This window comes from Prionailurus bengalensis, chromosome F2, assembly GCF_016509475.1.
Source record: "Prionailurus bengalensis isolate Pbe53 chromosome F2, Fcat_Pben_1.1_paternal_pri, whole genome shotgun sequence".
In the NCBI taxonomy this organism is placed as follows: Eukaryota; Metazoa; Chordata; class Mammalia; order Carnivora; family Felidae; genus Prionailurus; species Prionailurus bengalensis.
In genome coordinates this window covers 51563320-51581149 of record NC_057353.1, presented here as the reverse complement: position 1 = coordinate 51581149, position 17830 = coordinate 51563320, and the positions used below count along the sequence as shown (strand labels likewise).

At 43.3% G+C, this 17830-nt stretch overlaps 1 protein-coding gene across 2 annotated transcripts in view; it reads right to left on the bottom strand.

Moving 5' to 3' along the window:
• The window catches only part of OXR1 (oxidation resistance 1), a 463965-nt gene extending 459620 nt beyond the window's left edge, over positions 1-4345 (bottom strand). For both annotated transcript variants that reach the window (XM_043601587.1, XM_043601589.1), the window contains exon 1: positions 4253-4345. The gene's annotated coding sequence lies outside the window, so the exon portion shown is untranslated. The remainder of the gene's footprint in view (positions 1-4252) is intronic.
• Between the last annotated feature and the right edge of the window lie 13485 nt (positions 4346-17830).

The window sequence follows — 17830 nt, the reverse complement described above, 5'->3', positions numbered from 1 at the left end:
TCATTGTAGACATTCCTAATACATGTCAGGATTATTTTTTAAGGCTGAAAAGAAGTCCTGCTAAAGGGAAACCTCTTTAATTTCCCTTAAAATGAGTATTTTAGAACATGGAGCCATTTTGCAAAGAAAGCCTCTTAGTATCAACAGGTCCTGATTTTCAAGAGAAATTCCAACAGGAATATATGAAAGCATCCTAACAAGAATTGCTCTTAATTCCAATCATGTCTTGTGTTAAACCAGGGTTTTTCAACTTCAGCACTACTAACATTTGGGGTCGGGTAATTCTTGATTGCTGGGGACTACCCAGTGTGTTGCAGAATGTTAGCAACACCCCTGGCCTCTGCCCATGAGATGCCAGAAACATCCCCTCTCCCCAAGTTGTGACAACCAAAACCTCTCTCCAGACGTTGCCAGAGGACCCTGGGGGAGTGGGTGCCAAATTGCCTGTGCTGGAAACCACTGCTCTAGGCTTATCAGTAAGATGCCCTGAGGTAAAAGGTGATTTCTCTTCTTCCATGTTGACTAACATTTTTCTCTTAGTTCTGCCTCATCAAACCATTTCACCATTTTTTTTTTTTCAACATTTATTTATTTTTGGGACAGAGAGAGACAGAGCATGAACGGGGGAGGGGCAGAGAGAGAGGGAGACACAGAATTGGAAGCAGGCTCCAGGCTCTGAGCCATCAGCCCAGAGCCCAACGCGGGGCCGAACTCACGGACCGGACCGCGAGATTGTGACCTGGCTGAAGTCGGACGCTTAACCGACTGCGCCACCCAGGCGCCCCAACATTTTGTCTTTTTAAAGTACATATAAAATTTATGTGTGTATAAGCTCTTTTTTAAAGTTTATTTATTTAAAAATTTTGTTCTTTATTTTTTTTTTAATTAAAAAAAAATTTTTTTTTTCAATGTTTATTTATTTTTGGGACAGAGAGAGACAGAGCATGAACGGGGGAGGGGCAGAGAGAGAGGGAGACACAGAATCGGAAACAGGCTCCAGTCTCTGAGCCATCAGCCCTGAGCCTGACGCGGGGCTCGAACTCACGGACTGCGAGATCGTGACCTGGCTGAAGTCGGACGCTTAACCGACTGCGCCACCCAGGCGCCCCATCACCATTTTTTTTTTAAATGCCTTTACCTTAGGGAAGCAAAGATTCCACTGATTATTTCTTTTTTAAAAATTTTTTTTAATGTTTATTTTATTTTTGAGACAGAGAGAGACACAGCATGAGCAGGGAAGGGGCAGAGAGAGAGAGGGAGACACAGAATGTGAAGCAGGCTCCAGGCTCTGAGCTGTCAGCACAGAGCCCGACGGGGGGCTCAAACTCACAAACTGTGAGATCATGACCTGAGCCGAAGTCGGACACTTAACCGACTGAGCCACCCAGGCGCCCCTCCACTGACTATTTCTTAAAGAATACTTGGGTTTAGGAAACAATCCTCCAGGAAAAGTATAGCCAAAATGTGCTTCTGAGGACTAAGAACCAGCCCAAGGGTACAATCCTCTGTATTTCCAATGCAAGAGATGAAGGGTAGAGAGGGAAGGGTTTTCTCATTTCACATTAAATTAAACATTCTATAAATGAAGAATTCACCTCCACATGCTTATAAGATGTTCAGGTGCCTGAATTCTGCCTAGTTTTGATTCCAAAATCAATTTGCCCAATAATCACTTCTCCTTGATCCCCAAACAAACAAACAAACAAACAAAATAGGCAAACATATAAGGTTATGTTTTATCTGAACAGCACTTCAGGGAGAATTAATGGCTAAAAATAATTTATTTTATCTTCACCACATGTTCTAATAATAATCATCAAAGGGGGGGAACGGTAATAGAAGTGAAAACTGACATCATTAAGTCTTTATTCAACTCTCCACCTTTCAGATGCCAGAATCATGGACATATTTCAAAAGGACTATGCTAGAAACTGAGAAAGCCATGGTCACATGGAATATGAGGCCGTGGCCTGGCCATTAGAAGCTTGCTGTCCTTTCTGCTGTGTGCCTCCATGGGTCAGTGATCACCCTGTGACAACCTACACCATGAGCCTTATCACTTTCTTGGAGAATTCTCACTGCCCTTCATCTGAGTCTCCCCCCTGCAATCTGGATGTGGGAACTATTTCTGATGGTTGCACAGCAACGTCAGAACCCAACCGTCTTAGATATCCACAGACCATAGGCACAATGGTCACTCTTCTTCTTTTGAGTCCTTTCACAGGTGACACAGGTTGCAAGAGTCACCTTCATCCTCATTTCCCCACATCCGGTAAAGCCTCTCTAAAAATATGGCAACGACGACAGAGCAACGCAAGCTGGATGGAGTCTGAGAAGCCACGGACATGATGACAGCTCCTGTTTCCCCCCACCCCCACCCCAGATTTCCACCCTGTACGCTGCAGAAGCTCTTTCCCTTCTTGCAGTTGGTGGGTGAAATCTCTCCTAGTGAAAGAGGCGTTTTTGCATAAAGCCTTTTGAGTGAGATGCTGGTTTATTCTATTAATCTGGTCTTTTTCTTGTTAAGTTACATTTATACGCAGGGAACCCAGGGAAGACCCCTGCTCTCGAAAACCTGTGAGTGTTGGTCACTCTGCAGGGATTCTCGGGCCCCAAAGGCCATTTGTAGCCATCACGCTTCCGGAGTCCGTGGGGCAACATCACCGCGTCACCTGCAGGGGCAGCAGAGTGAACTGCGGACCCCCGGAGCGACGCCCCAGGTAAGGACCCGAGGACTCAGGAGCCTCTCTGAATCATGGGGACTCCTAGGATACCCTCCCGCACATAAGGGACCGCCGCCTCCTCCTCGGGGTACCAAATCAGAGGACTAGACCCGCGCCAGGTTTGGGGTGTGCGACGGCAGGGGGAGAGGTTAGAAAGGCGCATCATTGGACGAGCGAAGAATGTGACCCTGCAGAAAGGAGATAGAAGAGACGTAGGAAAACACGTTTCCCTTAATCCCCTCCCCGTGCTGCCTGTGGATCCCAGGATCTCCTCGTCATGGAAACAGACTGCAGCAACAGACGCGACCCTGGGCAGGCAACACGCACACACGCGCGCACACACGCCCCGCCGCGAGTTGCACGCCGCAGACTTCTGCCTGACTTCCCAGCCCAAAACATCTCACCTCCCGGGCCAGTACACGGATTCTTTTGGCCCAGAAGCGACCACTCCTCTCCACCGCCCTGCAACACACACATTCCGACTCCACATTACATCCCCAGGGTGCCGGGAACCACTTAAGGGAAGCCCTGGCAGTTCCCGTGCAAATGACTACCTTCCCGGCTGCCTTATCTGTCCAAATCTCCTACTAGCTCGCCTAAAGCAAGCCGCCCTGGGACCAAGCCAGGTAGGAGAAGGAGGAGGAGCCTGGGGTGCAAGTGAACCTCAGAGAACCGCTACTAAGTCAGTATTCAGGCGGACCGCACGTAGCCTCCAACCCCTTCCTGAGCCTTTTGGCTCCAGCAGCAGCCCAGTTCCTCCACCCGATCTCTGCACCGCTGCCCTCCTCCCCTTCACCCAAATCCCTCAAGGATTTTCCAGCTGGCCGTTCCAGGCCACTTTCTGCATCCATCCTCTCTCTCCAGACGGTTCCCAACATGTGGCCTCGCATACTCACTCACTCCAAAGACCTCGATTCAAGGCTGCCTCTCACCATCATTATATCGCCCTCAACCTGGCACTAATTCCCCCAAATTATCCGGGTCTACTCGTTTCTCCGGAACCTACTGTCCCTTCCACCTGCGTCCTCTGCTCTCGTTCAAATCCGCTTTCCACGCGCCCCAGTTTTCATCCATCTTCCCTCTGCCGCTCCGACCTGGACACGCTCACCCCCTACCATGCCCCCCATACTGCGCTCTCACGCTCATCCCACCCTAACCCCCCGGAGACACCCCGCTTTCCCTCTGCGGCTCTTCTCGGCGGGGCGCCCGCATCCCAAACCCAGCCTCTCCATCCCACACCAGCCCGCCTTCCCGGCCTGCCCGATCCTCTCCCTCACCGCGCGGTCCTTCCCTCTCCCCAAGTTGGGCCCCTCGGCCCCCGCCAGAGTCGGTTCGGCCCTCCTGCTTTGCCGGTGCCCCCTGCTCCAGCATCCCAGTGGCCGCCCGCTATCAAATTGGCCAAGCGGCTCGCTGGGACGCCGGGACGCCGGGCACCGGGGCCAGCGGCCAACCGTGCCTCCCGCCTGCCAGCCTGGGCTCCCCCGGACGCCAAGCCCTCGCCCCACCGCCCAACCACCTTACAAACTTACTTGCGGGTCGCCAGGAGGGGGCTGCGGTGAGCGGCGGCGGGCCCCGCGGCGGCGAGTGCGCCCCTCTCGGCGGGGCTGGGCGGCGCGGCGCCGGCGCTGCGCTCCTGCGGCCGCGCGGTGAATGGGCTCAGCCTGACGCAGCCCGGCTCTGCCCGCGCCGCCGCCGAGGCCGCCGAGCGCTTCCACACATGCTCAGTTTCCGGACCTGCCTGCGTGGACGCTACCAAGCGCGAGCAGCGGCGGGGGAGGCGGAAAGCGGCCGGGCACTGGCGGCTGCGAGCGGGAGGCTACCACCTCGGAAGCGGGGGAACCAGAGGGACGACGCGGCCGCTAAAAATAGCTCCTGCGGAAACCGCGGCTCCGGCTGCCAGCGCCCCCCTCCCACGCGCGTCCCCGCCGCCCGGCGCTCGGGATCCTGCGCTCGCAGCCGGCGAGGGGACCGGAGCGCGCGTCCTGCCAGGCCCCCCCCCGCGCCCGCACTTCTTAGCTGCACCCCGGCACCTCCCTCACAGCCCCCCTCCCCCCCCCCCCCGCCAGGCTGCCGGGATTTGGGGCTCCCGCCTGCCGGGCAGCCTTAATTTCACATCTCGCCAAAGAAACGGAGGAAAGTTGGGTTACAGCGATGAAAAACCTCCGCCACAACGAAATTGGCTCAGAGTTTTGGAGAAAAATAAGTTTCTATGGATGCTTGGCTTTGTTAGGAGGAGGAAAGGGTGACGGTCAACATCCCAGAGTGGGGAGCCGTGGGGCGGGCTGAAGGGGGCTCTGGAAAGACCTGCTAACGGGAAAACTTGTTCTCGCGGCGTTGCTCACTCCTCTTTCTGCGGGTTTTTTATATTCGCTGACACCCATCCTGATCTTGTTGGCTTCGTTGTTCTTGTTACCCGAACTATAATTTCTTTACCGCTTGTCCTACCTCCATCCTCCCTCCACCAGCCCGGCTTTAATTTGAGCAAAGAAAAGGGTGCAAACTGGAGACGGCTAGGTTCTGTTGCCAGACTCGGAACCTGGCCTTTTGGTAACCGTGCCGAACGAGGGTTCCAGTCCTGCTGTCAAGTTCGGGCCACGATGTGTCTCCCTTGGTCTCCTGAGCATCCAGCACTTTCAGCCTCAGATTCTCTCAGAGCCGCCGCACCTGCAAATTAACTATTTCCCTGCTGTTCGATTCCAGTATATGCTACCTTCATTCCTGACAGTCTACTTTTGAAATCTTTCCGCCCTTAAACTGAGAGTTACAAATGTTTCCTGGGTCAGATTCCCGCCTTTTTGGTTCACCCCCCTCACAGATATCTTATAAAAGAATCATTGTTCTGGTTTGACAGATGAAAACGTTGACGTTCAGAGATGCTCATCTTTTACCTGGAGTCATAATATAATTTTTAATTTAATTTAATTATTAACCCAGAGCCTGCCAAACTAGAAACTCCCGTGGTTTCTGTGTAACTTATTCCCCTGAATCAATAGCTTTACCTGAGATACAGGCTGAGGAAATTTAGAAATTATTCTCCGTGGAGTGCCTAAAATTGAAAAATACCGACTTGGGAGTTTTGGAGGTTTGGGGGTTTTGTTTTGTTTTGTTGCCTGATTTCTTTCTGGGCATTCATAGTTTAGATTTCATGTGTTTTGAGGGAGTGATAAATTTCGTTTCTTCATTTATTCAGAGAATTTACTGAGAATCTTCTAAGAGCAATGTTTTCACTTGGAATGTACTTTATAACATCTCACAGTTCAGTTTCTTTGCTAAGGCTACTTTCTTTTGCTATTGTTACAAATCAGTAAGGTTTTGCTAACCCCACTAAGCTACCAACATGGATGTGCTTTTTCACAGAACTGTGACGGTACATGTCTATTTGAATAAACGGTTGTCCTCCCTCCTAAGTTTCCTCCTTGCTGTCCCACTTAAAATTTAGGGTCCTGTCCAGCCCAAAATAGATGATCAATTAATGTTTGATCTTTTACTGCCTAGTTTTCAGTTTCTTGATTCATTCTTCCCTTAAAGCATGTCTCCACTGAGGTGCCTGGGTGGCTCAGTTGGTTAAATGTCCAACTCTTGATTTCCACCCAGGTCATGATCTCACAGTTCATGGGTTAGAGCCCCATGTCGGGCTCTGTGCTGACAGCTCAGCGGAGTCTGGAGTCTGCTTCGGATTCCGTGTCTCCCTCTCTCTCTGCCCCTTCCCTACTCACTCTAGTCTCTCAAACATAAATAAACATTGAAAAGAAATTTTTTTAAATAAATAAATAAATAAGGCATGTCTCCAATAGATGTCATCTCCAGGACTAGAGCCACTTTGAAATGACAACAGCATTTTCCTAATTTTCCATGAGTGATTAACTGGGAAGAAAAAAATGGAATTTCCTTAGGGCATCAATACAATTCACCCATTCGTTTCTGTAGGCAATAAAAGAAGATGAAAAATATACTTCAACTTCAGCCCAGTGGTTTTCCTTCTTCCTTTCTCAGTCGTTAGTCTTAAGGTGGTTATGACGGTCTGAAGATCTGTATGCTACAGCATGCACCCTAGACATTATCACGGACTGGGCAAATTATGATTTGAAAGTTCACACTTCGATTTCCCATCAAAAATGTAATTCAAAAACATTGCATTCAGGACTCTTAATAGCAAATAACAGAAACTCAACACTAACTAACCTAGGCAACAAAGAAAATGCACCGGGCCGTGTAAGTCAGAAGTACAGGGGGTAACAGGAATGAACCGTGGCTTAACAGCACCAGCAAGAATATGTTTCACTCCTGTCAGCGTTGCCTTCTGTGTTGGCTCCATTCTCCATCAGACTGTGTCCATCGTGCACTTCCAGCCCTACCCAGATGACAAAGTTTTCGATCTTACAAAGAAAGCAGACCTTGTGCTCTGATGAGCAGATCAATCTTTGACAAAGGGCTCTGGTCGGATACCCTAGGTTGCACGCATAACATTGTGCATCCTCTGGGGGAAGAAACCTCTCAACAGGAAAGTATCCAGTCAGCAGAAGAAGGGGTAGGGGATGCTTGCCAGATAGAAATAATAGATATCTGCTACAGCTATTTTTCTTCATAGGCAAAAAAGGACAGCAAGCCCCTGGTGGGATATCAGTTGGTTTGAGTTATTCAGAAATGAGCAAAAGAATAATAAAGGTTTGAAGTGATTTTTCCTATCTTTTTTTAGGCTCAGATGCTTTGATTTGCCTGCCTAAGGGTAGCAGTTAGCCTGCTTTTCGTTGCCTTTTCATCTTTATTTCAGGACGCTGGTTGTTTCCAAAGTAGTGCCACTCATTAAAGTTTTTGAATGAGACTCCAGTCAGCTGAGGCCTCCAGTCCACAATCTGTCTCTACAGGAAAAGGACATTTTCCATATACTTTTTTTTTAATTGAAGTATAATCAATATGCAATGCTGTATGAGTTTCAGGTATATACCATATTGATTCAACATTCTCCATATTCTTGAAGCTCATTCTTTCTTTTTTTGACTTATCATTTAATATTATGTAACATGTTTGATAACAGTGGGCCTTCTCTCTTTTTCCTCCAGTCCAAATATATGGGAGAAATGCTGTTCTTCCTATAATAAATATATTATGCCTTTCATATGGATCACTGTTAGAATTATTTACATAAATGATTGTCACCGCTTTTCTCTTTACTTATCCCCAAGCCCACGCAATTCACTTGTTACCTCTTAATATTTGTCTGTGAATAAACAAATGTGATCCATGAGCCACTTTATTTAAAGTGCATTTTATAGTTAGATTAAAATCATCAAATCTGAGATCTTTTCCTTAACTTCTTCCTCATCAACTTTTTTGCACACGGTGTTCTAGGAACTCACGGCGTTTGTCATAGCACATCTTTTTAATCCACACCTCTGATTATTACTCCTTTCTTTTCCTAGTCCTTCTTTATTTTACTCTGTAGTTCTTTCTCCTTCTTTTACACCACTCTCCCATTGGTTTGAGTTATCTATATGCCTTTTCCTCCCCTACTGAACCACAAATTCACAGAGGATTGGGAATATGGCAGATTTATACATGTGTGCATTTGTATCATCTTCAGTGTTCAACAGATGCTTGCTAAAGCATGAATGGATTATGAGGGGGAAAGTGAATATTTAGACCTGAAACGAGAAGACTCATGGGGTGTGAGGGATCAGCCTCAGGTCCTCTGATTTCAGGAAGTGGAGAAAAGATGGCCGGGCTCATGCTGGAGGTAGCATGGCACGGGCTATAGATTTTTGCCTATTCCACCATTTAGTCCGGGGACACCTCTTTTTAGCCCCTTCTTCTGACCTTTACTTTTTCTTACCAAATTTCTCTAAGTTGGGATTCATTCAGTATGATCTATGCCACATTACCAAGTGTCTCTAATGTTTCCAGATACTGGCACTGACCACTCAGCACACTCTGCTTCTATTACATGGAGACAGCCTGCCCATTTTAGACTGTTGGGCACTGGTAATTAACTTTTAGAAAACCAGAACTAAATTAAGAATGTAAAGTAATTCATACCTGAGTTCTTTAAGGGGAAGGAAATATCAAGATGGCTTCGTTGAGGAGCTATTAAAAGCTTATCTTCTTGATAGGTATTTTCCCATTGTAAAACAATAATTTTTAATATGGAGAATTAAATGAGAGTAAACCAAAGTCACTAATGCCCAAATTATTCTTTCATTTTATAGATAAATGTCATAACAGATCAACTAATGATATGTACTCAAGATATAAATGTTCATTTCCTCCTCTCTCTGTACTTCAAGGCAAACACTGCTCTAGGTAATCGTCATGGGACATTAAAAATGCTCACAATGGGGCACTTGGTGGCTCAGTTCATTAAGCATCTGACTTCAGCCCAGGTCACGATCCTGTGCTTTGTGGGTTCGAGTCCCGTGTCAGGCTCTGTGCCGACAGCTGAGCAGAGCCTGGAACCTGCTTCGGATTCTGTGCCTCCCTTTCTCTCTGCCCCTCCCCTGCTTGCGCTCTGTCTCTCTCTCTCCCCAAAATAAATAAACATTAAAAAAATTTTTTTAAATGCTCATAGTATTAGTGAATCGACAATGCCTCTTGACTAACAGACTTTAGCTCTGATGGCCCTTTCCTCAGGGAAGAAGAATGTGGATAATTGTGTACTTCAAATATCAGGCTGCTGTTTATTTGCCTCTAAATCCAATATAAACATTACTTAGTTATTGAACAAGCAGCAAGGTCTTGATACAGGTGCAACTCTTCACTTCTCATTGACTCCAGTGCTCTAGTAACAAATGTTCTTAAGATATGATCTCAGAGTCTCAAGTATTATCAGGTACCTCTATGTGTCTCATTCTGGGTAGACATTCACTTTGCACACTATTTATCATTTAACTCTCAGAGCAATCCATTGAGATAATATGTTACTTAGAATCCTGTTGGTTGTACATATAGAAATCCAACCTAAGCTTGTTTAGATTTCTGGCCTAATAATGGTACAAAATAGAATCTCCAGAAGGCAGGAGCTTCTGTGATCCTTAGAGGGTAGAAATGCTGTCATGAGTCTCCCCACTTCTCATCAACATCTTTCTCTTGTGTCAGTTTTATTTTCCCACCTTATAGATAGCCTTCCTCTACAACCTGCAGAGTCTAAGAATTCCCAGCCCCCCATTTCTTTTGGCTTTAAAATGCCCAGAGAACTTAGTGACTTGCTTTCAAAGAAAAAACCATGAAAAGGAAAAAAATAGCAACTTTATAATAGAGAATTCTGACAGACACCAACTTTAGCAAGTTATAAAAATTAACATCATCAGTGATGCCAGGTGGATATGTTTTACTTTCTGATAGGATGTGTTAAGGGCACCTTATCTCTGTGGAATTATTTCCAAAAACTTACAATTTTAGTCCAATCATGAGAAAATATCAAGCAAACCCAACCTGAGGGACACTACAATATGCCTGGCTGGTACTCCTCAAAACTGAAAGGTGAAATATTATTCTAATATTGTTTTCCAAAAATTTAAAAATACATTTTAAAATACAGAAAATAAAGCTAATGTCAGTAAAACAAATTTCTGGGGAGAAACCACCATCCAACCAACTTGGATTAAGTGTCCGTCCAAGACCAACTAACGGTGAGGAGCAGGCAAAGTCATCTAATGGATAGATGTCCCCTGGGTCCTACATTTGCTATTCCAGCCATTCCCAGAGAATGGGAGGGGTAGATAGTTGTGAGCCAGGCAGTAGTCCAGTTGGTGAGACTAGGAGGAAGACCTAAAAGTCAAGGGACTGAGTATTATGTGTCAATTCTAAGATAAAATAGTCCACATTTTAACCTTCATGAAGTTGGAACGCTTCTATTCTTTCTCAGTGATATCAATTATGGTTTAGATTTGGTGAAATATGGGAATTTGCCTATGAACATAATAAATGACGAGACCCAGAATTCAAACAGAGACCTTTAACCACTCTATGGTCTGGACTCTAGAAAACTAAACAAACCTTTGAATGTCATTCCTTTCAGGTTTCCCTCCATACTAGCCATTGTACCATATAACACCAGTGCTAATTATACCTACCCAAAATGCAAGAACAAAAGCGGAATTAAAACCATGGAAAATCTGGCCTAAGAGTTTGTTATTCTAATAAAGTTATCACCAAGACGTTACACATACCTAGAAAATTAGATGGAATTCCGGTAAGTTAGGGCAGTCAAGGGCCAGACTTTAGGCTATTTTACATGCATTATACATGAAACGTTATAATATTCCAATTTAAAGATCTCACTTTGATATTTCAGCCTCAATAGCTAGAAAGAAGCTAGATTTATTTTAAAAATAAATTTTCTGGGGGTACCTGGGTAACTCAGTTGGTTAGGCAGCCAACTCTTGGTTTCTGCTCAGGTCATGATCTCATACTTTGGGAGTTTGAGTCCCACATCTGTGCTGCACAGTGCTGACAGTGCAGAGCCTGCTTGGGATTCTCTCTCTCACCCTCTCTCTCTGCTCCTCCCACACTCTCCATAAATAAACAAACAAACAAACTTTTTAAAAAATTAAAAAATAAAAATAAGTTTTCTTAGCCATATACCTCATTGGTTCAATAAGATATGAAACTCGGAAACATGAGATTTTTTGTTTCATATCTTTAAGACACCATAACATGCTATTAAAATCTAACTTGAGAATGAGACAAAGCCTCTGTCAATTCAACCAAATTCATAATCGCTTAGTGTGCAGCTGTTATTAGCCGACCACCATCCTAGGCCCTCGTGATGTATTACACAGAGAGATACTTGGTTTCTACTTTCATGGAGCTTTTCTAGCATGATTACAAATGAGGTAAGAGTTTAGAAATTCTAGGAGTCCAGAGAGCATATGATATGACCAGGGAATCTAACCTGGTCTGGATAGATAAAAATGGCCTAAGATACGGTGCTTAAACTGAGAGAAGGAAAACGAGTACAAACCTTTATTGAGCACTGGCCACATGCCAGTCACTACCTGAGGTGCTTTCCCCAGCCTGACAGGCACCGTTCCAGATGCCAGCTCATCATACGTTCACCTCTCTTCCCAGAGATTTTATCTGTAGGCTCAAGTTGAAAGACTGAAAGTCTGCTTTGCCCAAACATCCTTGTACCTGGAATCCCAGATACAATTTAGGCTCCACCAATCAGAAGCTCCTATTAGACTTTTGGAATTGGCACCGAGTACATGGGAGAGACTTGAGACTTGCTGGAACAGTAATTGCAGGTGTGGCACTGTCTCTCTGATCCTGGGATAACAGATGGTGATCTGACATCAGATCATGACCCAGTCATGACTACAGTCGTGTCATTCTCAAGCTGAAGACACAAAATCTGTATGAAACCCCACCTCCCTTGCAGCAGAGGTAACTGCTCTCCCAATGGGCTATTTCTGGGGAATTTTTCTGAAAGTGGATTCTGGAGGCTCCGTGTATAGCATGCTCTTGGAACTATGCTCATGATTTTTGTAAGCGCTGGTTCTCTGAATAATTTCTTCAACATATAATAATCCTGGTTTCTTCTGACTGCTACTGAGCCATGGATTAGGTGGTATTTGGTGCCAGAAGTGTTTGTAGACCATTAAGTAAGGATATGTAGACCATTAAGTAAGGATATGTGGGATCCGCCCACTGACCTGGTTGGGTTAGGAGGGTATGAGGTACAAGAAGTCCATAACTGCCACTGGGCAAGTGTTACCTGTACTATAACCTGGGGTTAAAGAGTGGCCTGTGCTTAACTGAAATGAAGTGTCCAATGAAAGTGCAATATCAGTGGTCCTCGTGGTTGTTGCCATGACGCACTATGATGAGGATGGGAACTATAAAGAACGTGGGGTGGGCTAACTGTTTCTAACTCTAGTAGAGAGCATAATGGAAGAAAATGAAAGGTTTACGGATTTAAAATCTTAGCTCGGGGCACCTGGGTGGCTCAGTCACTTAAGCTTCTGACTTAATCTTGGTTCAGGTCATGATCTCATGGTTCGTGAGTTCAGGCCCCACATCAGTCTCTATACTGTTAGCTTGGGATTCTCTCACTCCCTCTTTCTCTCCTGCTCAAACTCTCTAAATAAACAAACAAACAAACAAACAAATTAATACTTTATAAATAAAAATTAACAAATTAAATAGAACCTTTGCTCAAAGCATAGTCTGAGAAAGCTGAAGTTTCTATATGGTTCTAACAAACATCTCATCCCTTGTACCTAGAGTGCTAGACTTCTATAATAAAGCAATCATATGTAAAAACTAATCCTATAGATCCTAGAGTTACAATTTAGTGTGAATTCATGGCCTGAAAACAAACAGACTGATTGGGGAAGTATATGCTTAAGAACTGAAATGGTGAAAAATGTATATTTGACATTTGGAAGAATTATTCTGTATTTCCTGAGTCCAAAACTCTACTATGCTTACATATAGCCTGAAATGCCTTCCTTTGATTGCCTTACCTGTAGTTACCTTGTCTGAGGTAGTTGCTTTGAAAGATATCTATTCTTTCATCCACCTCTACCAACTTTCTTCAGTCTAAACCCTAACCCTAACCCTAATTCCTAATCCCCCCTTGAGTGAAACCCTAGCATGCCAAAGAAGTTGGGTAGGAGGGGGTGGAGGCAGTTATGAAGTCAACCCAAATAGGAATTCTAAGTGCTTAAAGAATACAATATTTGGCTGTTTTAAAATGATATCGGCAAGAACCAGTGGAGTGTGTGTGTGTGTGTGTGTGTGTGTGTGTGTGTTGTTGTGTGTGCACGCATGTATTCTGAGATTGTCAGACCAGGGAAGAGAGAGGGACATAATTTATCAATGTGGAGGTGCTCATTAGAGACTTACATTTGATGTGCTAGCGTAAAAAGTTGGGAAAGATACTACTGACTTGTTCACTTGGGTAATTAAATCCTTGTCATACTGGTGGACTACACTGAATGAAGTTGAGATGCTAGAAATTCCTAGGTGCAATACAAAAGAAATCTGAGAAGTTATAAAGATAAGGATATTGGAGTGGAATTATCAAAGATGATTAGCTCAACCACTCCCTAACGATTGGTCTCTGAGAAGACCCAGAAGACGCTTCTCTCATCAAAACACTAAATGCTACATTGACTCTCCTCTTTGGCCAGGATTGAAAGTAGGAGATGCTGACACTGAAATGGTTTCTAAGATTTAAGGGAAATAAAGAATTTTCAGGACAAAAGAGGCCAGGTAGCAACTTAACCAGCAGAGTCAGGTGGGTGATTTTCATAATGGGTGATAGGACTGAATTGGTTACAGAAAGTGTGACCTACAGAGATCCTTGGAAATGGCTAAAAATCACAGACTCCTTAGGACTGTAACACCTGGATGACACACTGAGGTCTTCCTCAATCTATACAACCAGAGTAGCTCTCATTGTGATGAAAATCGCTCTGACTTAAGCTATCACAATACAAAATCATGGATTCCCACCTGATTTCTAGGCCCGAGCAAGAGCACTGGAGCCTAGGTACACTCAGAGAGGAATCTTGCATCACTAGTAGATACTTGATTCTTTCCCCAGTTTTTCCTCCAAAGGACTTGTAGTTATTTACCAAGGTGATTGTATATTGGGCAAAGCAAAGTACGCAGTCTTTGCCAGTGATTGTCAACATTCTAATTCTGATCCAGAGTGTCACTGTGGTCCAAAGGCAAGCGATAAATTGAAATTCTGTGCTGAGTTGGTGTCGCAGAGAACTCTGTGGTTCTGCAAACCAATTCTGTGCTTAATTCCCCCATTCCTGAGTGAAGGGTTGGAATGGTATACTCAGCAACTGTTAATTAACTTCTGACATTTTCACAATGCTTTCGAGGTAGAAAGACCCCCTCAAAACAAATCTCCCGCAAACCTAGTCTTCAACTCTCTAGTAAAAGATATATAATAAGCCAAAGAAAAATCACATTTCTGGGGGAATCATAGAGAAAAGTATCACCACCAAATATTTAAAAGATTCCAGGGTAGTACCTGCGATCACAACCTCCATGCAACTCACTCATTTAATTTATGCACAAACTATGTGAATTCTGAAAAAAAAGACAGAAGGTTCTCAAAAGCTTAGGTGATTATACCAGTTGCAAGTGATTTTTCAAATGTGACCCATTACTGGAACAACTTGAGACAGCCCCTGACACCAGGTACACAGCTATTTATTGGCCAGATATGGTTTTCATGGTATCCATGAACACAGAACTCCAGAAGGTATGTGATTTCACCTTTACTTGACAGGAGAGCAATACAATTTACTGTCTTATATCAGGGCAAGATCAACTCCCTGGTTCTGTGCCATACATAGTAAATAATCCAGAGGCCCCTTGATTATGTCACCATCCTCTAGGTTTTATGCTGAAAAACTTTACTGATCCTATTCTCCTAGTATGATCTAGGGATCAGAAAACAGTAGGTATGCTAAGTGCCCTGGTAAGACAGGTGACAGGAAGATAGATTCAGATCAAACTCCATATATGAGAATGTATGAATATATGTACTTATTATCCATTTATTTATTTAATGTTGCTCCTCTTGGCTAGAATGTATGTTCCATAAGATCAGGGACTATGTCTGCATTATTTGACACCACATTCTCAGCACAATCTTGGCACCTAAAATAAATGAGTATCCAACAGATAGGTGTGTTCTTTACTATATACCCTTTGCTAAAGAATGGTGACACTTATTACAGCTATCTTCTTCTGGTAGAGATCAAGTTTTCAGTGCTAGGCATTATGATTCAGAAAGGTTTTGAATTCTGCTAAAACAAGATTTGATGTGAAATCATTCTCAGTGATTTCTATTTGAAAGTACTTTCATTTATGAAAAAGGACAAAATAATTACTTACTTTAAGAAATGCTAGGGAGATACTGGTCACATGGGTCAATTATGATATTCTATTGAGTATTTGTTGTTTGCTTTTACCACTTAATATTGAGCAAAACATTTTGTGAAATATGAAAATTTAATAAGAGAAGAGGTCAAGGAAACAAAAGAAAGGAGTAAACAAAAATGAAACATCACAAGACATTTCATATCAGATTTTGTTTTTAAAAAGGGGGTAGTATATAATGTTTGTTGCTTATCCAAATAACAATTGGTAAAGAAGAAAATGTGTTTTTTTACTAAAAACTAAATTGCATTGTTTTTAACTTCTAGAATAAGATATCAAAATGATCAGAGACATCTTTCTAAATAACCAGTATATTATGCCAATAGAGGAAAATCCACACAGGAAACCAGGAGTCTCAATGTCGTATTTTGCTAGTGCAGGGCAGATGAATTTGCTTTATCTACCCATCTCCCGTCATCTGTCTAGCATCAGCCTAGATGCTACTTCACCAACACCCTATCCCCACCATTTAGAGTTGGGCTGGAGGCACTTCCTAGGTACTGTCATATTGTCATATTCTATCATGCATTATTCTGTAAGGCTTAATGGTTGCAGTTTCCTATTGTCTCATCCGATGCCCATTTTGAAGAGGGGCTATTTCTTGTTTCAGATGATATCCCCAACACTCGAACAGTGTCCAAGCCCAAAGCAGTCACCAATAAACATGGGTTGAATAAACAAGGAGACAAAACATGACAATTGACACCATGTCTACTGACAGAACATTTTCTCAGATTTGATGGAGAAAGGTCTGGTTGCTCCTGATGACATTTTTTAATTCAGAGAAACAAGGGTGGAGGTGAGGATTGACCATGGGCTTAGAAGACCCACAACCTGGACTTGTTTTTTCTTCTAAGGATCAGCCCCATTTTGACCCATTCATTCAGCATTGGGAAAAGGCATGAACCATAAAAGAAATAATTTATAATCTGGAATTCACTAAAAGTAAAAACTTCTGCTCTGCAAATGATAATAAATGAAAAGACAAGCAATAGACTGGAATAAAATATTCGTAAAGACATATTGGTTAAAGTTCTGTTATCCAAATTCTACAAAGAAACTCTTTAAACTCAGAAAAAAGAAAACAATCCAGATTAAAAAATGGGCCAAGGGCCTTAACAGACATATCATCAAAGAAGATATACAGATGGCAAGTGAGCATAAGAAAAGATGCCCCACGTCATATGTCATCAGGGAAATGCAAATTAAAACGAGATACTACTTCACACCTATTAGAATAGTCACAATTTAGAACACTGACAACACCAAATACTGATGAGGATGTGAAGCAACAGGAGCTCTCACTTACTGCTGGTGGGGATGCAAAATGGTACAGCTACTTTTGAAGACATTTTGGCAGTTTCTTACAAAACTTAACATACTCTTAACCATCTGATGCAGCAATTATGCTCCTTGGTATTTATGCAAAGGAGTTGAAAAATATGTCCACACAAAATGTACACAAATGATTATAGCAACTCTATTCATAATTGCCAAAACTTGGAAGCAACCAAGATGTCCTTCGGTAAGTGAATAAACTATATAGTACACCCAGAAAATCAAATATTATTCACACTAAAAACAAATGAGCTATCAAGTCACGAAAAGACATAGAGGAATCTTAAATGCATAGTACTAGTTGAAAGAAGCCAATCTGAGAAGGCTGCATACTATATGATTCCACCTATGTGACATTCTGGAAAAGGCAAAACTATGGAGATAGTAAAAGGATCAGTGGTTGCTGGTGATAGGGTATGGGAAGGATGAATTGGCAGAGTACAGATTTTTAGGGTGGTGAAAATAAAATACACTGTATGATGTTATAAATATGGTATATGTCATTGTCCATATGTCTAAACCCATAGAATGTCCAACACCAAGAGTGAACCCTAAGGTAAACTATGGACTTCAGGCGATTATGATGTGTCAGTGTTGGTTCATCAATTGTAACCCATGTACTATGTGCATTTTCTGACCACAGCGACATGAAATTTGAAGACAGCCACAAGAAAAAAATTGGAAAGCCCTCAAATAAATGGAGGTTAAAGAACATCCTACTAAGAATGGGTTAACCAGGAAATTAAGGAAGAAATAAAAAAAATACAGGGAAGCAAATGAAAATGAAAACACGATAGCCCAAAACCTTTGGGATGCAGCAAAAGCAGTCATAAAAGGGAAGTATACAGCAATACAGGTCTACATCA